This window comes from Cololabis saira, chromosome 11, assembly GCF_033807715.1.
Source record: "Cololabis saira isolate AMF1-May2022 chromosome 11, fColSai1.1, whole genome shotgun sequence".
Lineage (NCBI taxonomy): Eukaryota > Metazoa > Chordata > Actinopteri > Beloniformes > Belonidae > Cololabis > Cololabis saira.
This window is the reverse complement of record NC_084597.1, coordinates 13,460,915-13,485,567: the sequence shown is the minus strand read 5'-3', so window position 1 is coordinate 13,485,567 and position 24,653 is coordinate 13,460,915. Positions and strand designations below refer to the sequence as shown.

General features: G+C 40.2%; 1 protein-coding gene across 1 annotated transcript in view; it reads left to right on the top strand.

Moving 5' to 3' along the window:
* Positions 1-24,653, top strand: part of si:dkey-34e4.1 (carboxyl-terminal PDZ ligand of neuronal nitric oxide synthase protein) — a 128,432-nt gene that overhangs the window by 88,436 nt on the left and 15,343 nt on the right. The window lies entirely within an intron of this gene.

Below are 24,653 nucleotides of genomic sequence, written 5' to 3'. Positions count from 1 at the left end.
TGTGTGTGTGTGTGTGTGTGTGTGTGTGTGTGTGTGTGTGTGTGTGTGTGTGTGTGTGTGTGTGTGTGTGTGTGTGTGGATAAGGTGATGAAAGTAGATACATAAATTGACAATATTAATTCGAGAGTAAATAAATTAAACAAATAGAAGACTGAATTTGTAGCTTCTTTCAGTATCATTTCTCAATTGTGGATTCTGCTATCAGAACAGCTTCTGTTTTCCAAAACAGAGTATTATTAGAAATAAGACTTTTCCGCCACACTGGCAGCGAATGGCTCATTAAATCAGTTATGGTTCCTTTGATCGTTTCCTTTGATAAACAGACAATTGACTCTTTTAAGAGAGGGCTCAAAACCCACCTTTTTAAGAAAGCATATGCCAGCTATGATAAATGATTTTATTCTATTTTTTAATTTTTTTAATTTATTTTTTTTTAATTTATTTTTTTTTTATTTTTTATTTATTTTTTTTTTTTCTTGTAGCACTTTGAGATTCTCGAATGGAAAGTGCGTTATAAATTAAATGTATTATTAATATTATTATAAATAAATAATTATCATATAGAGTGGTGAAGCATGATATAATATAGAATAATAATATAGTAATATCCTAATAAAACATAATTTTTATAAAATATTATAACATATAACCAAATTATATCACCATACTATTATATATAACAGTATAATAATACTATAGTTTAACATCCCATGAGATTTCATAACTTAATATAATAATAATAAACTATGAAACAATACATTATGATAATGCCAAGAATAATTATTAGAATTAAAATTGGTAATTTATATATTGCAATGAGGGATGCACTTGACCATCATGGTTGAAAAGTAAGAATCTGCTCTTTGTTTTCTTTATTACGCACGGTTATAGTCCCATGTCAACACTCTGTTTAGTTAGAACTGGGTCAGTTCCAGCTTCTTTTACACGTGTACAAGTTACAAGTTCTCAAAAGTCTCAAACAGCGAATCTGCCAGTCAGTCCACCCTCGACTACATTCATCTTGTGAGATCATGCGTCTGGCACGATTCTCAGAGACCCTCCAGCAAGTTCTTCCACCAACAGTTGAGGAACATTGTCTGATTGTCTTCTAGTAACCCCTTTAAATGACCAAACAAGGATTTGTCTAGTGTGGTAAGGTAGCTGAAAATATCCTGCAAGGAGGCAGGAAGCAACCAGTTCAGCGGTTGTTTTGGGGACATTTATTGATTTTGAGCAGTGCTGTTGTAAAATATGCAGAAGGATGCTTGCCCAGCCAGACATCTGTTTCCTCTTTGATGCAAAGAATCTGTCTGGTATCTGGATTTTTCTTTGATTTCCAGCAGGCAGCACCAATAGATGAAGAAAAGGCCAGGAAAGTAGGAGGACCAGCAAATTGGGATTGGCTCAGTATGTTCTGTATTAGTGGAAATGGATCATTTTCTCTCGTGCTGTCCCCAAAATCACCCAAAGTCATTGGACATCAATGCCGTTGACAGTTCCAATCGTACATGTGGTTAGGGTTCGATAACTAACTGGGACAATCAGGCGAAGTGGTGTTGTAGTCGAGTCAAACGTCTCGAGTCCTCAAGTTAGTAAAGTTTTCTCTACCGCTCTGTTCCTGCTATTAACCCATCAGAAAAAATTATTACAAGGGCCAACATCCTAACTTCCAGGTTAAAGTTGATGCAGAACTAAGAAAACCAGCAATTTCTCGACTGACCACTAGGGGCTGGCTCTCCACTCACCCTTATTTTAACCCTGAGCATCTGTCTTTGGATGGACAGAGGAAATCCAAACGGTGTCTGGATTTTGCTGTGAAAACAGTATATTTTATTTTTCTTTTCTTAGCTATAAAAATAATTCAGTAAACAAGTTTGCCGTTTTCACAGTAAAAGAAAATCCTACTCTGATTTTAAGTCGAATATGCTAATACAGTTCATCAAAATGAAAAAAGTAACTTTAAATTCTCACATGTGAGGTTGTGCTGACAAAAATGATGTCAAATAAGGCAGGTAAACTGTTTTAATTTTAATTAATCTCCTGAAGTCTCCTGAATTTGTTTGTATAAAAAAAAAAACAATAAAACATTTTGTCACAATTACCCAGACCTCAAAGTCTTAATGTATGTTTTTTTACAATCAGTATTGTAAACCTGAAGTCTGTTGAAAGTTAAAGAAAATTACTTAACTTTAAGTAAGTGTTGTGGGAACCATTAAATATCTGGCCTTATTCTAATATAAAAAAGTTGAATGTTAAAATGAGATTATATGATTTTAATGTCTCTTCTCAAAGAACTGATGATTAAAATATAGATTTTGAAAGATTTTGAAAAATATCAGTTGTTAACATCTCAAATTTGTTGCATTTGTGTGTTTATACAGTGAATACAGTCTAAAATGAACACAAACTGGGAGCTTCTTGCCTGGCTCTGTTTAAACATTGAAAAACGTATTAAAAGTTCAGCATTAAATCCCCAAAAAACAACAAATAGCTCTTTAAACAGTGAGAGTGCCTCTCACTGAGGTTGTTAGCCAATAATGACCCCTAAAGCAACAGCATGGAAACAAAAGATGAGCTCATTTGGTATATTTTTTCACTAAATGTTGCACGTGTGTGTTATACGGTCTTCAGTCCAGTTGTGTTAGCAGTCAGTTTGTGTCTGAGGTAACCAGGCGACGCGGCGACATACACATCCCGTGGCGTTCAGTGTTACTGCTGCAGAACAGCTCAACTCAGCAGAAACCGCCTGCAGCTAATGAAAGAACGACTGTAATCAGGGGATTATGAGAGAGAGAGAGAGAGAGAGAGAGACACAGAGAGAGAGAGACACAGAGAGAGAGAGAGAGACACAGAGAGAGAGAGAGAGAGAGAGAGAGAGACACAGAGGCGGGAACTCCATCAGCTTTAACCCCCGTTCCAGTGTTTCTTTTTCTAAGAAAAATAACTCTCTCTCAGAAGCCATTAAAGGCCTCTCTTTCTGCGAGGAGAGCGTTTGGTGATGTGTTTTGCTGTTCGGGGGATTATTTTTTTCTTAGGTTGTTTCTTGCAGCTGTGCATATTTTAGCCTGTCAAGTGCTTTTACTTTTGTACCACTGACTAAAAAGTTATCCGGCATGTGACGAGCGGCTCTTACTGTACCTTAAGTGTGTCTGTGGAGTCGCGACTTATAATCATGTTTTAATGAGCTTTTTAATGAGATTTTAATCTTTTTTAAAGCTGCCCACGAAAACCAGTGATGCTTTTAAAAAACAAAAAACATTTATAGCATGAGATGAAGCACAGCTCTCGAGCGCCACAAACCTCCTCCGTGCTCTTATTCTCACACTTGGAAAGCAATTTGCAGGGAACTCTCCACAGAGCATGTTAAAGTTGATTTTAAATTAGACAAAGAGAAAAATAAGGGGTTGGAATTGACTTAACAGAGTACAGTTGGATGCTGTAATTTCATATGCCTCCTTTGTCTGCATGTGTGTGTGTGTGTGTGTGTGTGTGTGTGTGCACGTCAGTCTGCTGCACACCCAGACTCACATACTGTTGTTTCCTATAGGACTGTGATTTTTCCCAGCCAATTCCATCTCTCATCTCTTTACAAGATGAAATGTCCCAGCTACAAAAGTCATATTTTCATCGCATTAACACTATAAAAGAAACTAAATTAAGTACTAACATAAAACTCTTCTGAGTAGGGGATGGTACATTTACATCTGAATATTACTTTTCTATTGTGAGTATGTTCAATTTAAGGCCTCCTTTCACTTTATTTAAAATGACCCAACATGTTACTCTTGCTTCATAAACAGGGCTGCACATAATTATTTTGGTCTGGTGCTCAGAGGAGCCCCTGGATATGTGACTTGGGGCTCCAAAAACGCGGTGACCCGTCTCGCCGGATCGATAAAAGAGGGATGCAGGAATAAGTTATAGGCAAAACGATATTTATTCACTTATAAAGATGAATTAACAAATTATGGTGCGTGTTAGTCTGTAGAGTCAGTATAAGTAAGTTACAGTTTTTATCGGCCAGATTGGGATGCTCACGGCATATTTTGCACCTAGGGTTGCCAACTTTCAGAAATAGAAATAAAGGACGCCCCGATTTCAGCAGCGCAGGAGCCAAAAAACCCCCCCAAAACTTCTAATCTAACTTGCATGACTGTACAGACAGCCAACCATAAAGCAGCTGAAATAGCCTCCTATGCTATGTATGTCCACATCAACCAAGGTGTAGAATATTGCTTCAGGTGAAGAATATGGTGTAAAAGTTAACTTATTTCAATAATTCAACTAGAATATGGTGTACAAGTTAATCTATTTCAATAATTCAACTAGAATATGGTGTAAAAGTTAATTTATTTCAATAATAATAACTTAAAAGGTGAAACTAATATATTACCTAGTCTTATTACATGCAAAGCAAGATATGTTGAACCTTTATTTGTTACAATTTTGATGATGGAATTGTTTATTGATTTCATAAAATATTCTCTAATTTATTTTTTATTTGGGGTTTTCATAAACTGTGAACCATAATCAGAGAGCAGCGTCTTGCTGTTGCAGGAAACTGCTGCACGCAGTGACGGACACTGGCTGATTTATGGTTCCGCGTTGCACCAACGCAGAGCTTACGGGGTAGGATATGCGGGAACGCGAACGTACGGTACGCGTCGCCGCGTAACATCATGCAGCACTTCTCGGCGAACACACGTTTTCTGTTTCTATCCACGGGTAGTGGTTCAGTTTGGCGTCTCTTTGTAGTTGGTGGTGGTGGAACGCCAAAATAATTACTTAATGGCGCTTGCTTCTTGGACATTTTGACGAGACGTGTCGGGGTTTGTTCAGTAAAGCTGATCCTTACCTCTCTTCCTGCCCAACGATCATGGACGGGGGAGTAAGGACGCGCTGTGATTGGCCAGTACCAACTTTGAGTGGCAGTTCTGGGGAAAAGCTCTCGCAATAGATTTTTTAATATTAGTATTCTGGTCTGGCCACAACCAATGATATGAGCCCCAGCTGTTGGTACGCAAAAGCGCTTCGCAGCGCAAGATTGACAGCGCACTGTGGATTTTGACCGCGCATGCGTTCTGGCGGCCCACTTATGTGCAGCCCTGTTCATAAATGCTCTGTCCCACTTCCGTCTCCAAAATGAATGATAGAAATTCTGGTTCCTGTGAAGGAATATAATTCACTTCAATTCAGTTTTATTTATACAGCATCTATTACAACACAAGTTACTACTACTACTACTACTGTCATTTAACAGACACTTTTATCCAAAGCGACTCACATGTGAGAGAACAAACACACAGGGAGCGATTAGGGTTAAGGGCCTTGCTCAGGGGCCCAACGTGGTTTCATTCTGGTTGCCATTCTGGCAAGTTGTCTCTAGGCGCTTTCCAGAGACCCAGAACATGACCCCCGAGCAATTATTACATAAATGTTGAAGATGTTGGGCACTGCTCCAAGCCCACAAAGACAAAGGACAAACATGCTGCATCTCTGTCCATTATTCTCTACATGCCTGTTTTATGTGGAGATTATATGATACCACGGGTAAGATTGCATGCAGGGTTGATGAGATCTGTGCACGGTGAGCTAGTACAAGTCTTGGCCCAAACACCGTTGTATGGGTTCTGGAGTTTCAGCAGAAGATCGCTGTTGTGGAAAAAGTATTTAAAATACCACCAGGTTACTATAATATCTGAGTAATCTACGATTTTCTTTCTTCTTTCTTTCTTTCTTTCTTTCTTTCTTTCTTTCTTTCTTTCTTTCTTTCTTTCTTTCTTTCTTTCTTTCTTTCTTTCTTTCTTTCTTTCTTTCTTTCTTTCTTTCTTTCTTCTTTCTTTCTTTCTTTCTTTCTTTCTTTCTTTCTTTCTTTCTTTCTTTCTTTCTTTCTTTCTTTCTTTCTTTCTTTCTTTCTTTCTTTTATAACCAACCATAAATACAGTGGACGCACCATTAAGACATGTGACCCACTGGTTTCTGAGAGTGTTTTTTTCCAAATCATACTGAGCGCAGACATGACAGACAGCATGCTCACCTTATGTCAATCAAAGTAAGCTGTGGCTTCCAGCTCCTTCAGCTGAACCCAGCTGAAATAGCTGGCAGACGTTTACAGCAGAATATGCTGTTTAATATGTTGACTTGATGGCAAGATCGAAAAATGTCATTTAGTACAAACTGCTGATTGCTTCGGTGAGATCAGAAACATGATGATTACGGATGGGGAAGTGATAACGGCAAGCCATTGGCTGAGACAACTGTCAATCAATCAAATCAGAAATAAATGTACTGCTCAATATAAATTCTCCTCACATGAAAAAAAGAAAAATTCACCCCTCCTCAGAGTTGTCATGAATGTGAAATCAAATGATTAAAACCAGACTGTAAATATGATTATTTCTAAAGTTGGACATTTTTAAATGGGAGTCAATGGAGATGCACACACTTTTAGAGCCAGCCTTTAGCGGCCAGTCGAGGAACTGCAACGGATCTTAGTTCTGCATGAGACTCAACCCTGAAGTTAGATGGATGGCTTTTATTTTTAACCAGCTTAGTAGTTAAGTGACCATACAATGTCAGAAACATGTTGCATCTGTGTGTATTATCCAGTACTCTGCAAACGTTAGCTGTGTGACAAGTGGGTTAGACTGCAGTGAGCTAATTAGTTATCTACTAGCATTCATGGTGACACTTATCTATAAATCTATTTCAGTGGTTACTGTTAGATTGGGGCGATGAACACTTGTAAGTTAATTTTGTCTATTCGTATAGTCGTTAAGTCACAATGATATATGCTATGTAGCTTATGCTAATGTTAAAGCAATGGCAAAAAAATGGCAAAAAGAATAAAAAATAGAATAGCTATCATTAGTAAAATATTATTATTATTATTAATAATAATAATAATAATTATTATTATTATTATTAATAATATTATTATCATTTTTTAATATCTTTTTTTAATTATTATTATAATTACTGTAATGGGCCACTGGGTGGCACAGTGGTTAAAGCAAGCAGCCCAACAGTCCTCCTGCAGCGGTCGCAGGTTCGAGTCCCGGCCTGCCTCCCTTTGCTGCATGTCGCGCCCATTCTCTCTCTCTATCCCACTCCCTTTCTACACCTTGAATAAAGGCCACGAGGACAACAAAAAGTCTTTAATAAATAAATAAATAAATTAAATAATAATAAGTAACAAATAATAAAATCTTTGAAAAAACAATATTGCGTGACTCACTCTGCCCCTTTTCTGTCTTTGCTTGCTACATTCTGTTTTTGTCTATTTTTGGTGAGCAGATGTCTTTTTAGATGTTAAATTTTACTGAATTTTTACTTTCATTTCACTTCCTCCAGTGAAGGGTTTTGGCTTATAACACTACAAACAATGAAACTTATATCAAGGGGGATGAAATGTTATCGCTGTCCTCGTATTTTTTTCAGAAATGCAGAAATAAATTTTCTCACTTGTATCTCAGAAGGTTAAAAAAATGATTTGATTAGGATAATTATGATGCTGTTAATACTTAAATCGCTATCAGTGATAATATAACTGATCTCCCTCGAAGTCACTTTCCTTCTCTGATTTCCTCCACATCCTTTGTTTGCTCCCATTTGGCTCCTCATAAAATGTTAAACCAGGCTGATCCACAAATGGCTGATAAAAATAATAAAATGGGGAGTTATTATTGCACTGAGGGGAAAATAAAAAAAAACTAGGCAGCAGCTTTGAAACTGAACAACTTTCATATGGGTATTGTAATGCAGTGACTCAGCTACAGCTCGACAAAAATAAAGAGGGGAAAGCCGTGGAAGACGGGAAACCATCTCCCTTGTGTTATCCTGTCCTCCTGCCAAACTCCTTTGCATTAACTTTGCTGGACTTGGACTCCTGCGCCTCCTCCTCCCCACCGCACAGCACAATTGTATTGCTTCCATTTTCTTTTGTTTTCCGGATTCCCCAAGTGCTTTACTGTTTACAGCCTGAGTGGTCCGATTTTATGTTCTACGAACCAAATACTCCTCTGCTGTTCTGTCTCGTCGACGTCCCCTCTCCTGACCTCCCTCCTTCATAAAACAGAGCCGTGGAATTGGTTCCTTTCCCATTATTAATGAGTATCACTTTAATTTATGCATTATGTCCCACCACGGGCTATATTTATGTTCCAAGTGGCTAAAGCCAGGCCAATAGCAGTCGTCGACATTATCCATCTGTGATATTGGGGTCAGGCCCAAAACATGAGGCAAGTACTGTAATTAAATATATTACAAAAGATATTATATTTCATGTTAAAGGTGAAGCATGTTTACATAGTATGAATTTGATGCCAGGAACAATGTCTCAGTTGGGGAATGGGCATTATTAAACTGCACTGCAGCACTTTTCTTTTTAAGCACTAAATCAACTTGGGCCAAGAGAAAGTAGCACTATTTTTTATTTGTGTTTTTAGTCTTCAATCTTTGCATAGTAGAAGAACAATCGATTTCCAGAAGTGCTCCAGAATCCATCAAATATTTTCTACTTTTCTGTTTTTAACGCAGTTCTGCCTGCGGCCCTGCAGGTCGGAGCCGTAATTGGTTTTCAGCCTTTTCTCTTGTGTGCAGAATTTTGATAAATCAGTTATTCTCAATTATGTTTCTCACCTGTTCCAGTTAACCAGTTATAAAATGTTCCACCAGCTTTTGTTTTCACAACCTTTCAAAGAAGACATTTCCCTCCTTTACTAACTTGTTTTGATACACGGCATATTTCTTATCTCAAATTGAAAATGAAGAAAAAAATAAGTAATTTCCAGCATTTCAGACCACCAGTGGCCTTGAGCTGAATAAAGCGGGACAGGAAATGAAGGGACGGATGGATGAGTCATTGGACAACTTTGAATAAAATTAAATCAATTCCAAGTTTTCTGGGGGGGGGGGGTTCATTGTTCATCCTTCAAACCTGTTTGGAACCCGGTCGCGTTTTTATGACAACTCCCTGTGGTATGTGTTCTGTCACTGACCACTACAACCAATCCTGTAGTGAGTCACGCTTTACATAACACACAGAAGTCAAACTTATAAGAAAACAGGATGTTTCAGCAGGATGAAGCTACTTCTTGTGGCCACAACAACTGAACTGAGTCAGATAATAACCAAAGTAAGTTCTGGCTCCCGGGACCCAGCCAGTATTTCTGCCAGGTTTCAGTCTTTTCAACCGTTTTTTGAGATATCGCCATGTGGTCTACCGACCAAAGATTGTAATCCCTCGAGCTAGAAATAAAAAGGTGCAGAATGTCTGTGTTGAGCAAAAACGAACACGGCTGACACAAACCCAAAATTCACAAAAGAAAGCATGTTTCCCTCTGTAACATTATAAACAGCCTTCTTTTCCAATTCTGTCTAACAACATTACATGTTCTAAGTACAGGTTTTGTTAGGTTCCCCTCTGTTGGATTTTAGTTTTTCCCTTCATTAAAATCATGGTTCAGTGTGCCAGAGCTGCACCAGCAGATCTTGTTGGACAATTAAATTGCGGGGTTGTGATGGTCGTTTAATGAATGATGTTTCCTGGCATCTGGGCCGAGCCGGTGCTCTCAGATTTATACACTTTTGCACGCAGCTCTTCAGAAATAGATAATGCCAGATTGACCCTTTCCAGAGGGATTCAGCTGGGCTTTCAGATTTATATACAATATAATTCAATTCAGTTTATCCGTGTGGCACTAATTTACAACAAAAATCATTATATAGAGGTAGATATAGTAGATATATACAGTAGGTAGATATAGATTATATAGACCCCAGTTCCTAAAACATTGGGAATGATTTGCAAATCGCTGAAGCCCATATTTTATCCCCAGTAGAACATAAACAAATGTTGAAACTGAGGCATTTTGCAACTTCATAGAAAATATGAAAAAAAAAAAAAAAAAAAAAAAAAAAATATATATATATATAATTTTTTTTTTTTTTATAATATTAAAATATTAAAAAAAAAAAATAAAAAAAAAAAAAAATATATATATATATATATATATATATATATATATATATATATATATATATATATATATATATATATACATATATATATATATATATATATAATTTTATTTTTTTTTTGTTGCTAAATGTGGCAGTTGTTTCACAACTTTTTTGGAACTGAGATTGTACTTTATACAGAAAGTAAACAAACTCGATGCATTTTAATTAAATAAAGTCCAGTTTAGTCTATTGATAAACCTCTTATCCAGTTCAAGTTAGAAATTGTTTAAATCAATGCATCATTTGGTTAATTCAAATACAGTCCTATTCTTATCTTGTTCCTTGTCCTCAACAACAAATTGGCCCATCTGGCTGGTCACAAAAAAGACAAACACAAATGTAATGACTGTATTAACAGCATACATGTAGAATAAAGAGAACAGAGTGAGGAAAGTTTTCCCAACATCAGAGCGAGGTTCCTCCTGACTGAGTCAAGGCAGGTTTCTGTTAGTCTGGGGTAGTTTTACGGGGCTTCAAATGTGATGCATGTCTCCATTGCCAGGAACAGCCTCACAACAAGCCTGAAATGTGTTCCGGACTTGAGTTAGGCAGTTCAGTGTGGCCCCAAAAAATGCTGAGTGGTGAGGTGATGTTGACTCAGTGCTGATGGGATATGCTGGAGTCAGGAGATATCGTTATTCAGCTGTCGATCCCTTTCAAGTAAGAGTTCCATCTTTGATTCATCGCCACCATTGTAGTCTCTACAAACAGAAACATCACATCCGTCTCAGCTCCTTCAATATTCATCTGATTGAACCAGTTTCTTTTTCTCCCTTTTTAAAGCCTGTTTGCCATATTTTTCTTGTCTCGTTTTTTGGAAATCCGCAAACAAAAAAAGTGGTGCACTACCTCCACCAAATGGAATGGGATGCTAGTTTGCTAAGTCTGTGGATCCTACCGGGTCCATCACTTTAAAGGGGACCTATTCTGAAAAACACGTTTTCTCTTGCTTTAAAGGAGCTTGAGGCTCCTTTTAAGAAATGAGACTCTCTAGCGCCACCCTTCACCACGACGGCCGCCGGGGGTACTGCAGCCAACAGTGAAGCCGGCACGGGGAGAACGGGGAGAACGCACATGCAGCGTCATGTGACGTCACATCCGCAGCCCAGCGCGGGAAAATCGGGACCGAATTGCAGCACATTTTGCAGCACACAGCCTGTTCAAGGCAAAGGAGAGATACACTAGAGCAGGGCTATTCAATTGGCGGCCCGCGGGCCACATGCGGCCCGCCAGGAGCTTTTATGTGGCCCCTGGTCATATTTCAAAAAAGGGGGTGTTTGTTGGTTTGTTTTTTTTTTAATAATAGTTATGCACCGAATGTTCGGCCAAAAATAGCAAAAAAACACTTTCGGTGTTCGGTGGAATAAGTGGGGAAAAAAACCGAACAGTTACTTGGATGTGGGGAAAAAGCAGAGGACACGAGAAATGATCCAGGCTGAGTTGGATTTGGAAAAGCCGCTTGGTGATGGAGACGGTCACGGGGCGCACAGCACAGGAGATCGGGGAGAGAGAAGAGAGAAGGGCCGATGCGGTGGAGAACGTTCACTGTCTGATATGACGAGATCCTCCAAGAAAATAACTTCAGTTCCGAGCTCGAGCTGTTTTCTTTTTATTTAAATTGTTTTTGAGAGAGTGCCAACTGCGCTGCGCTGCGCATAATTTTGTTGGCCCGCTGCAAGCCTTGAGACACAGGCAGACAGCCATGCCAGGAATGCGTTCACACAAGGTGCGATTTTTATTTGTAATGTGTGCAGAGAATGCATATCGCATTTAAGTTTAAGATGCTTGGTAGCCTTTTTTTTTAGTCGGTGTTGAGGAATATTACAAAAACCAGTTCAGAAGTCCGCTCGTGGTATAGAGAGGTTTTAATCAGTTCAGCCGGCGGTCGACATGACCATCGCAGATCGAGTCTGTATTTGGTGTGTCGACACAAATTGCTTTGTCCAAAGGGTTTTTATACAAAAGTTACAGGAATAAACCAGCCCAGTGAGAGGTGGGACTTTTAGCTTTGGGGCCACCCCTGAGTGATCAGGAAGTCCGTATATGTTCTTTGTCTCTGTGGGGGCTGGAAGTCTCGGCAGGGATGCAGAACGCCGGACCTTGCGTGACAATGTCCCGGCAGGGGTCCCCAGGAACTGGAACCCGCATGTCTATGAGCATAAGGGGGGCTTGAGCAATCTGCAAGGCGTCGTTGTGTCCCTGCAGGGGGGCCAAATGGTCAAAATGCTTCATCAATTCACAATTTTTTTTTTCTTTTTTTTTTTTTTTTTACAGTGGAGTACATCATTTTAGTACTAGTTTGAGTGATACATATGTTTGCAAGTAAACCTTAGACATGTGGTCGGAAACCAAATAACAACAAGCCAACAAAGCAAATTCAAAAATCAAGTAACCAACGTGTCCTAACTGTTCTTTAAACCAATGAAACAAACTACTTATGACAGGTGTATGTAACATTTTGGCAATATCTTTCAAGTGATGCGTTATTTCTTGGACTGTGGCATTGTGGGTATAAATGTACAACATTCAGTTTTAATGACAGCACAAGTTCCCCCTTGAGAAGCTAATAAATCCATCATCCCTAAAGCAGTCATTTCTTGTGAGAGCATAGGCATGTCTTTTGCAGTGGTGTTGGCTAATCTTCAACTGCATGAGATAGATCCCTTATTTGGTCCAAAGCTGCCATGACTCCGTAATTTGGAACGAGGGCACCAAAAAATCTTGTCCATGGTGTTTGTGTGTGTGTGTACAATTCTCTTCTAACAATGTGAACGATTCTCATGGCTGGTACCGCATGGCCCAGACCACATATTCCAGACCAACCGTTTGGAAGATATTCACAAGCCTTCACGCCACAAATCCAGTAAACATCCTTTGGTAGAGGTATGGAACAGCGATTAACCATTGTAGCAAGGTAGCTATAATAGTGGATTTTGGCTTGTTTTAGGCTTAACAAGCGGTTCTTCAGAAGGAGAGCATGTGGAGTCACAGTTTGGCCTGTGCTGCTCCTTTGCTCCCCTGCTCCCCTGCTCCCCTGCTCCCCTGCTCCTCTGCAGAGGTCCCAGGTGCTGGAGCTCAGCTACTTCCGGGCAGGAAGAAGAAGGAATCGGCTGGTTTCCGCTGCATGGTCGAGGAGTTGTGTTCTTGCAGTGGGATGCGTGGAACCAGGTTAGACGCCCCTCACACTTGACGGCGGTGTTGGTGGTGAGCAGGACGTGTTGAGGTTTAGACCAGCGAGGTTTCAGGGCGTTTTTCCGTCGGAACTCCCTGACACAGACCCAGTTGCCGGGTTGGAGGTTATGGCACGGTTTGTCACTAGGAGGAGACTGGACAGCTTTTACTTGTCTGTGGATTGACTGGACAGCAAAAGTTTAGAGTACAACAGAATGATATCATGGATTCATCCATGGCATGGAAGTCCATCTTCTTCATATATACAGAACTGAATTGCTTGGTATGGTCATAGGTCTACCCATAATCCTTTCATGAAGCGTGAGTTTTGTGCTTCCTAATGGGTGTTAACAGGTGTCAACATTGTCCATTTAAGTCCAGTTTAAAATTCTCTGCACATACAAAAACATTTTCATACATGAACATTTTCATACAAGAATAATTTCATATCCCTCACATAATGTCTATTTGCAGAGCTTCAAAAAAAATCACGGTGGGGGGAAGTGTTGATAATGTTTGCAATATTTTTATAGGATGCAAATCTTGGAGCTTATCAGTCTTTCAACACTATCTGACACATTCCCCCTTTTGCTCATCAGCTATCACGGGTACAAGGATGTGGGTGCAACAACGCGGCCGTCGTTGCTGACCCACAAATTATTTACATTTTTACAACCATGGGAATGCTACAATCCGTTTTTCCTTCACCTCAGTAGTCTTCTTGTAGGAGAGCTACATCATTAGGAGAAACCAGGTCGTTAGTGGGTATAGAAGGGCAAAGTTTTACATAGACAGGTAAGCCAAATTTGGCAGTTTCTTTTGCTGCATGGTCAGCTGAAGCATTGCCTAGTGAAAACAGGGTCCATGGACTGGGTGTGGGCTTCACATTTAACAAAGCAATAGATGAAGGTAGTTGACAGGCTTGTAACAGTTCACCAATCAATTAACCACATTTATCTCCAATGATGAGATAAATGCTCGGTTCGCCCACAATATATAAAATCTATAAAATACAATATACACAACCAAAAGCATATCTGGAATCTGTATAGATTGTAACAGTTTTACCTTTTGATCAGTATATAGTTTCATCTACTTGGGTGGAGCTGGAGAGGGGGGCGCTTTCAACAATTAAGAATTATCACAAATTGTATAACCTGCGTATGGTATTCCATCTTTATAAGCAGAGCCGTCAGTGAGGAAAACAGGAAAGGTCAGGACGAGTGTTAAAGACAGAGGTGTCAAAAGTATTCACATTCATTACTCAGGTAGAAGTATAGATATTAGAGTTCAAAAATACTCCTGTAGAAGTTGAAGTATCAACTCAAAATTTATTATATATACATTTTTTTTTCTAGTAAAAGTATAAAGTACTGGTTTCAAAAGTACTTAAAGTATAAAAGTAAAAGTAATATAAGCGGGGAAAAACCATTAAGGCTAAAAGCCATTGAAAATGAATGCATCTTAGTATAATGCAAATATATTAAAGAACCATATATGTGTACTATTGAGCATTAACATGTGTTTCAGAGAGCAGACACGTACAAACCAAATATGTTTATACTTCTCATCCAACCACAACCAAATTCACTCTATCCGGATGGCACAATTTAACTGGATAGTTTTTTAAAGGCCGAAATGAAATAGAGTAAGGCTGTTTTTTTTAAAACGTAAGGAGTAAAAAGTAAAGATAATTGCGTGAAAATGTAAGGAGTAAAAGTAAAAACCGTCTGAAAAATAATTACTCCAGTGAAGCATACACAACCAAAAGTTCTACTTAAGTAAGGTAATGAGGTATTTGTACTTCGTTACTTGACACCTCTAGTTAGAGATTAGTTATACATGCATTCAGAGACGTTATAGTAGGCCACAGACAGATTTCCATGCACTTACATGATGAATTTTACCATAGGCAGGATAAGATTATGTAAATTGGGATGTTCTGATTTGGCTCACCCCAATGGGAGCCGATCATTGGCTGTTTCCTCTGCGCCTCCTCTCAGCGCTCAACCTGTGTAGGAAACACTTTTGAAAAAGACATTAGTATTTTCATACATTTCAGATTCTTTTTTTTGCGTTATCCAGGCCTACCCTTTGTGGAGGGCAATTAGCAAATATATATTTTGCATGTACCCTGGAGGGAATCCATCAATCTGATCTCGTGACAGACCACAATTCTCTTTTGCTGTCAAAATTGTTTTAGCATAAAGTTCCCTGGGATTATCAATTTTCCCTTTGAACTGTTAAGGCAATAAATACTGTGAAAAAAGGTCTGAGCTTGCTCTGGTGTGATTTTGGCAACAGCTGTGGGATTAAAAGGGAATTCTACAAGCATCAAGTACTTTGCGCATCAAGTACTTTACTTTTCAAATCATGTGGCAAAGTTAGTTTAACCGCTGTTTCCTCTAGACATTTTGTTTATTAATTTAAAATCTCTTACCATTATTTGGCTCCAAATTTTGTAGGCAACAGATCTTGGATTTTTGTAAAATCCAGTCGTCATCAGAAGTGTCATCGTCATTTGATTCTTTAATCAGTTTCACCGGATAAAAGTTTTGATTTTATCATTTAACTGGTTCTCTAATTTCTTTTTCGTCTGCGTTGTGTTTTTAAATCCTTCTAGCCATCAGCTTTTTATTTTGATCAGTAAGCGAAGCTATTTGAGATTCTGCATTACGGCGTCTACCTTCATCCCTCCACAAATCTGAGGGAGTTTGAAGTGCTTTTTAGTTATTTTAACAATATTTAATACTAACTAAGTAACAAACAAAACTAACAAATAAAACTATCGGTACCGTGATTACCATACATGTATTTAAAGAACTGAAAAACTTCCCAAAAACTTTCCAACTATCAGTCTACCTGAGCATATAAATCATTCCTGTTGATGCAAAGAAGAGCGAGTCGATTCTTGCAGAAATGAAATATACTCCATTTTGGGGAGAGCGTGTCATCCCCACTTATAAAATAAAAGGGCAGATTCTCTACATACAGTATGTCTATTTCTCACAAATATATCAATGTTCCAACACTTACGGACCCCACGTCCTGCATATGCATAAGAATAGTCCCCCTGGACTATCTTTTTATTGGTACCAGACCAACCATGGCGCTCTTGGCCATTTCTCTCTTTAATGTTACCCGAGATATTAAACCTTTTTTTAGAAGAGCGAGTCAGATTCTTAAGGCAGGAGAAGCAGAACATTCTCACAACACAATCAAATTCAAGTGTTATGAAATTGTCAGCATTCCTAAAACATCTCTACAATAACCTTCCCAATAACACAAAATAATAATAAAAAATATAACCTTCACAACCACACAGCGGACTTACCTAAATTTAAGGATAACGTCAACTTTCTCTGGCACTCCAGTTCACAGACTTTCGACAACAGCCCAGAAACAATAATTTGGGATTTAAATGGATCCCTTACCTTTGAAAATTTAGATAGAGTCGCTGGTTGTGTCGTTGGTCTGGAAAAGGAGTTTCCGTCGAAGGTTTATTGTCAATCCGGGTCACAGCACCAAATGTTGAGGAATATTACAAAAACCAGTTCAGAAGTCCGCTCGTGGTATAGAGAGGTTTTAATCAGTTCAGCCGGCGGTCGACATGACCATCGCAGATCGAGTCTGTATTTGGTGTGTCGACACAAATTGCTTTGTCCAAAGGGTTTTTATACAAAAGTTACAGGAATAAACCAGCCCAGTGAGAGGTGGGACTTTTAGCTTTGGGGCCACCCCTGAGTGATCAGGAAGTCCGTATATGTTCTTTGTCTCTGTGGGGGCTGGAAGTCTCGGCAGGGATGCAGAACGCCGGACCTTGCGTGACAATGTCCCGGCAGGGGTCCCCAGGAACTGGAACCCGCATGTCTATGAGCATAAGGGGGGCTTGAGCAATCTGCAAGGCGTCGTTGTGTCCCTGCAGGGGGGCCAAATGGTCAAAATGCTTCATCATCGGTTAACGATGCATAGTGTTGGTACATGTTAATCTCTGTTGGAGATGTTTTTTACTTCGGATTTTTTGCCAGTGTTGCACAGTGTTAATGTTTGTCACATTATTATTAACCTCCGTTGTACACAGGACTTGTTTACATCATTAGGCTTCTAGGATTGGCCTGAATTTTTTTCATTTGAATAAGTGAGGACTTTGCATTTCAAATGGAACTTCTAAACCTCCTATAATTTCATGTGATTGTTTTGTTTTGCTGATATAATGCACAGATGTGTCATTAATAAAGGAGCTTATGGTTAATATTTTGGTGGCTTATTTATAACATCAAACTGGCTACTATGGACTGAAATACTTGTGCTCAATGCTTAATATAATATTGAAATAAGGAAATCTTGGTGGAAAGTGGTGCTTTTTCATTATGGCGTGTTTTATTAAAAGTAGGTCAATATCAATTTCATTAAGTTTGTACAATGCATGGTTTCAAAATGAACTTGCATTCAAAATAATATTTCTTTATCTGAATATTATATTTAACATTCACAATTACTAAATCTGGAGACAATTAACACATAATTCATATGTAAACTAGATATATTCAAATGTATAATACAAATGTATTATATATATATACATAAGTCTTCGTCTTTGAGTGCAAAATACATTTTGAAAACCCCTACATTTTCAAATTGTGCGGCCCTCTCCATACAGTCCTTTTGCAGATGTGGCCCCCGGCCGAATCTAATTGAATACCCCTGCACTAGAGGGCTCATTCTTTTGGGTTTGGAACGCTTCATCTGACATTATTACTAGAAAACTTAAAATGTATACGGATTTTTTTCATAAATCTTGCCACAATCCGGCCTCAAGCTCCTTTAACATATATAAAGTGGTCTCTCCTCAGCCTGCCAACTCAGAGAAGGAGGAAAGCAACCAAATCCTGCAGTGTCTGTACAGCCGCCCGGATGAGCCATCCAGTGTGATGTGGCTTCTACGAGCCGTTCAGATTCTGCGGCCGTCGTTACGTAACGACGGCCGCAATTTACATCGGTTGGCCTCCGATGCGTGAAACCACGCCCACAACTAACTCCGCCGGACGGATCTTCCGCCATTTTTTCGTAGCGGTGTATCGCGTCATTCAGGCAGCCAATCAGCACAGAGCCTCATTATCATAGCCTCCCCGCCCACTCAGAATCCTGCATAGATAATGAGGTTAGAGAATGGGAAGATAAAGACATGGCTCAGAGGCTGAATTTCTCATTTATTTAGCAAAAACAATCAAAAGCTTGTTTTTAAGACATTCAAGGCCTGTTTAAAATAGGTATTAAGGGGCTGACACACCAAGCCGAAAATCGGCCGTCGGGCCGTCGGTGAGCGTCGGTGCTCGTCTGTCGGCATAGTTTCCCCGGTGTGTCCCGCACGTCGCCACAGGTCGGGAGCTTTTCAGCCGATTCGACATGTTGAATCGGCGTCGGCCGTCGGTCAAACAACTCACTCTGTGATTGGCTGTTCCCAGAATTTCCCAGAATGCTTTTCGTCGTCATTTGCGGACTGAATAAAAAAAAAACATTTCTAGCGAGAAATCAATATTTTCCTTTCACAATATTCACACTAAAGGCTAATTTATGGTTCTGCGTTACACCTACGCAGAACCTACGGCGTAGGTTACGCGGCGACATGCGCCGTACGGCGTACCCTACGCCGTAGTCTCTGCGTCGATTTAACGTGGAACCATAAATCAGCTACGGAGCCAGCAAGCAGAAAATCCCGAAATTTTCGGAGCAAATTACTTAACAGGCGTAGCTACAACTGTTAGATTTCATCTATTAAACCAACATTTATCTTCCTAAATGATTTATTTCAGCCAGCAGTAATTCTACACAGAGTTTTGTTGGTCTGTTTTGATCAGATCTGTTCTGGTCAGAGTTTTGTTTGTCTGCACTTGTGTTTTCTCAATAAAGCTTTGAAAAAAAAAGCGCTGTCCCCCTCCTTGAGCCACTGAATACAGACCACCGCTGCCTGCTGGTATGGAGGGGAATTACCTCTCACGCATGCGCAGAACGTACGTGCTAGTTCGCCGTCGGGTGTCGTATTTGCGGTGTGTCTAGTGAGCCCGACAGAGCCCGACACAGCCGACGCGAGCCGACACAGCAGTCGGCAGAGAGCGGGGGAAGTCGGGTTGGTGTGTCAAGGCCTTTAGATGCCATAATAGGTCCCCTTTAAATGGAGACACTGCGGCTGGAAGGTCTGAGGAGGAGGTGGTCGTATTTTTATTACGATTCTTCCTTTTTGGTTTTCCCTCCAGACCTACCAATAAAAGTAGAGAAGGTTTTTCTGCTTAAACAAAATAAGGATAGCAGGTAGAAGAACAGAGATCCTGTGTGCTCTGGACTGTTGAAAATGTTGAATTGTGAGATGTCTCACTAGAAGATGCTGATATCCAGAAGCAGGAGAAGGTACCGTCTCAACAGAGCACAGATGACATAAACAGGAAGTCATAAACCTTACCACTAATGTGAGCAGGGTCTAACTGCATGTTGGTCCTTCGGATGAACTGCAGAACTGGAAAGTGAGTCTGTAAAAATATTTGCCAAGGACTCTTGTGGGCAGACATTGTGCTGTTTAGCTCAGTTGTAAATCTCAGGTTTTTAGCCACTTTGCTGAGACTCGTGTTCACCCTCCTACGTTCTTAAACATCCCACACAGACATCTCACACACTCAGAGGAGTGTGATCATTTCTTTACGAAAGCAAGATGCTTTTACAAATACCCACTGTCGCCTCTCTAAAGCCACTCCCGGCTGGTGTTTTTATAATTGCTTCAGGGCTCCTGCTGTCTTTTCCAAAGACATCACTGAAACGAACCCTGCACCACTTCTTCTAAGAGATCAAAGTCAGGGAGATTTGTTTTACTGATTTCCTTTCCGTATCTGAACTTGTTGATGTGTAAAGCTCCTGTAGTGTCAAACAATTCTCTTGATCGACTGCTTTATTCCTATGTATTGAAAAAAGTCAATGAAACATGCTGTGCGTTTGAGTCACTGGTACTTCAGATGCTGTAGGATGTCTGAAGTACATTATTGTAACATCCACAATATATTTTTCTGCTCTGGTCTTCATATTGATTTTTTTAAAGTCGACCCTTGGATGGATACGGGTTGCAACGTCAGACAATGTTAGATGACTAATTATGTAGCGCTGGCAAGCAACCATCATCCAATATCTAGTCAGTGTTACCTTACGGTAGCTAGATTTCAAGTTAACGTTAGGTTTTTAGCCTAAACCCAATTTTTAAATCTAATATAATCAAAAGTTGGAATACAACGTTGTTCCAACCTCACACTAACTTCAGGTGGCCGCTATCGCCAATCAGAGAACCAATCAGAGAAAAGGATGTAGTACAACACTTACAGATGGTCCGAGGTTAATATGGCCGTTTCACTCGCGGGAATGCACGTAAACTGCTCATTGCAGTCGTAGCCACTAGGTGGAGGCACAAACTACGATTTGGAACAGACTTACACGTGTTGTTGACATGAGATCTGTTTTTACAGACGGGGGAGTCTCGGGGGGTGCTGGGGGGGCGGGGCCGTCAGACGGCTGAGTCAGGAGGCGGAAATCAGCGAAAGAGACTCGCGGCTTCTTGTTAATTTTATTCAACAGGCAATGGCAGCGCAAAAGTGTGTTTGGTGATCCAACTCTGAGGTGCAGATGTTCATAAGCCTGGTGGCTGAGGACTCCTCGGCCACCAGGCTGAGGTACATCCAGTGGGGGCTGCTAGTCTTTTAAGGAGGGGAAGCTCATTTTCGCCTTACATCATAACTTGAGTCAGTTTACTGTATTTGTATGGGAATTCGAGGCTTGTTGAGCTGCATTTTGTAATAACGGTGCATTTTGTAATAAACGTCCAAAATGTAATAACTTTTTTATTTCATTTTGTAATAAAGCCGCATTTTGTAATAAACTGCCCCATTTTTTTTAATTAACCTAAACCATTCGACACGTATAGGTACTTCTGTAGTACGTACTCAGGCTCCTCCACACAAATGGCCTATTGAGACAATGCATTCCTTTCTAATGGCTTGACAACAGTCCTTGGCTCTACTGTATTTACTGAGCTCAAATAATCTGAATAGATCCGTTTTTACAACCTTACAAAACAACTACTATATTTTAACGGAATATAGGAAAAAAATCCGATCTGTTTTTCTGAATTAAGGAGTAAATTATCTCAGAATTCCGAGAAAAGTTTTAATGAAAAAAAATAATTCTGCTCTTTTTTTCTGAATTAACGAGATACCTCAAAACTGGTTGGAATGGTTGGAAATACGTTCCATAAAATACAAGCTCCTAATTGCAACTCCAGTCCTCAGGGCATGTGAATATTCTTCAGATGAATTATAGTATTGGTCATGTAACAGGTGTGTCCAAGCTCCGCCCCCACACAGATAGTTGTAAATGTTCAACACAAAATGGCTTAACTATGCGACGGTTTGTAGATTCACTCATGTAAAGTGCTGTGAAAAGTTATCTGCCCCTCGTACAGAATTCTTCTGTCGTTTCTTTCTTGTCACACTTAGATCATCAGACGGATAACTTGAGTAAATGCAAAACGCAGTTTTTAAATGATGATTTCATTTATTGGGGAAAAACAGAAATCCATACTAATCTAGACCCTATGTGTGATCCAGATTATTGTCCTGCTGCATAAGAGAGCAGAATTAATGGTTTCATCAATTACAAGAAGTCCTGCAGCAGTAGTCCAGACCATCAAACTACCACCACCGTGTATGACTGTTTGTTGCGTTGTTTTTGGTCAGCGGTGGTTTACGCCTAAGAACTCTCTCAATTCAATTCAATGCAGTTTTAATTGTTCAGCACCAAATATCATCTCAAGACTCGTCAACAGTGGACTTCCGGTGTAGCGACTAATGGACTAGGACGTGTTTTTTTGAGCTCCTGCAACAACCTTTAAAAATATCTATTTTTGGTACAGCTTTTTCATCTTCCTTCGGTTTATTTTTCCCGACCTTCATTATTCTACTTTGGCCCCGTATTTTTGCCGACCAAAATGCCTCCAAAACTCAAACCATCCGCACCACCCCCGCGGCCCTCTCCGCACGCAGCATCCCCGCCTCGTGGTGACCCCCCGTCCAGCCTGGCCGAGGCCGCCGGGGCCGCTCCTTCACACGACTTTAAGGCCGAGCTGCTCGCATCACTCCGCGTTGAGATGGCGGCTGTTTTTAAATCGGAGCTTCAGGCTGCTTTAACTGAAAACCTGTCGAGCATCAAGACTGAGCTGCAAGCGGTGAAGTCGGAATTATCAAAAAGCATTACAAACATCCAGTCTGATGTGCGCGCTCTGAAGAACACCGTGGTTGAAATGGAAACATCTCTTTCATCCTGCACCGATGACATCACAACCTTACAGGCTAAAGTGGAGCATCTGTCAGCTGAACTGATGAGGCTGGATGGTAAATGCGAGGATCTGGAGGCGAGATCCCGGCGCAATAACATACGGATCGTGGGAATTCCTGAAGATTTTTCCACCTCTTCTGCTGTTACGGATATTCCCTCTCTGCTCAAGGAGGCTTTCAGCCTGGAGAAGGAGCCTCTCCTGGACCGGGCGCACCGCACCCTCCAGCCGAAGCCGAAGCCCGGAGAGCGCCCTCGTCCCATCATCGCCCGTCTGCACTATCATACAGACTGTGTGGATATATTGCGCCGAGCCAGGGCTCAGCAACGGATTACGTGTGGAGAGTTGACTTTCTCTGTCTTTCCCGACCACACCCAGAAGACGGCCCGTGCCCGAGCCGCCTTTAATGACGTCCGCCGCCGGCTCCGCGAGATACCGGGGATCCGCTACGGTCTGCTGTACCCCGCCCGCCTCCGCATCACCCACAACGGCGCAGAAAGGGAGTTCAGGTCGGCAGAGGAGGCCAGCGCTTTCATCACGTCGCTCAAAGTCTAGTTGAACTTTTTTCAGTTCATCAGTGTCGGTTTTTTTTTTTTTTTTTTTTTTTCTCTCCCATATATACACGGTATGTGGTTTTCAGTTTAACTTGGTCGTGATTGGTTGTACCTCTCTGTTAATGTTGCTGGGCTTGCAGGAGCTCAACACGAAGCTTGTTAGTTATTATCTTGTTAGTTATGCTTAAAGCCGTAAGTGTTCTTTTCAGGGATCTGACTCCTTCTGGAGTTTGCACTGGGTTCTCCATCGTTTGGGGATGGGGTCGTTGTAAGTGCAATTGGGGGGTGGGGGGTGGGGGGTTCAGTAGGTTAAGTTTGTTGTTGTTTTCAATTTTCCCCCTTTTTTTTTTATTTATTTATTTATTTATTTTTTTTTCTCCCCCTTTTTTTTTTTTTTTTTTTTTTTTTTTTTCTTCTTCTTCTTTCCTCTTTCTTTCTTTCTTTCTTTCCTCCCTCCATCCCTTTCTTTCCTTTCCTTCCTTGGGGATCCGCATTCGGTACATCTCTATCTTTAGGAATTTAACATATGGCCACTAATACTGGTACTTCTGTGAGGTTGTTGAGCTGGAATATTAAAGGCATGGGGAGTCCAATTAAGAGATCGAGAATATTTGCTCACCTGAGACGTCTTAAAGCTGACTTAGTGTTCCTTCAGGAAACCCACATGCGCACCAAAGACCAGGTCAGACTTAAATGTCCCTGGGTTTCTGAGGTGTTTCACTCTGATTTCAACTCTAAGGCCAGGGGGGTTGCTATATTAATTGGTAAGTCAATGCAGTTTTCAGCATCTAAGGTGATTTCAGACAAAAACGGCAGATACTTAATTGTGGCGGGTACGCTATTTCATATTCCCATATTATTAGTTAATATATATGCCCCCAATTTTGACAACCCACACTTTATGAATAAGCTTTTTGAATGTCTCCCCTCATTGAACGACAGTCTTCTTATAATTGGCGGGGATATGAACTGCGTAATTGACCCCAAACTAGACCGCTCCAGCCCACGAAATCTGACTCCTTCTTCAATGTCGAGGTCTCTTTCAGATTTTGTGTCCAAGAACGGTTGCACCGATCCTTGGAGATTTTATAACCCTTGTACCAAAAAATATTCCTTCTTTTCTCAGATGCATCAATCTTTCTCTCGGATTGATTATTATTTTATTGATGCTAAACTAATTCCCAAAGTACTGTCTGTTGATTATCATCCTATTGTGATCTCCGACCACGCTCCTCTTTCTTTGGATATTCAGTTCTCTTCACAGCCACGCTACTCAACATCTTGGAGGTTCAATACATTACTTCTCTCAGATGATAAGTTCACCAATTTTATTACAACTAAAATTGATGATTACATCTCTATAAATCAAAATGATATGGAACCAATTTCATCTTCACTGCTGTGGGAATCATTAAAAGCATATTTGCGGGGACAAATTATCTCCTTCTCTGCTCACTTGAATAAGTCCCGGAAAGCCAAATTACAAGAACTCTCTATTAAGATCACAAAATTGGACCAACAACTTGCTACTTGCCCCTCTC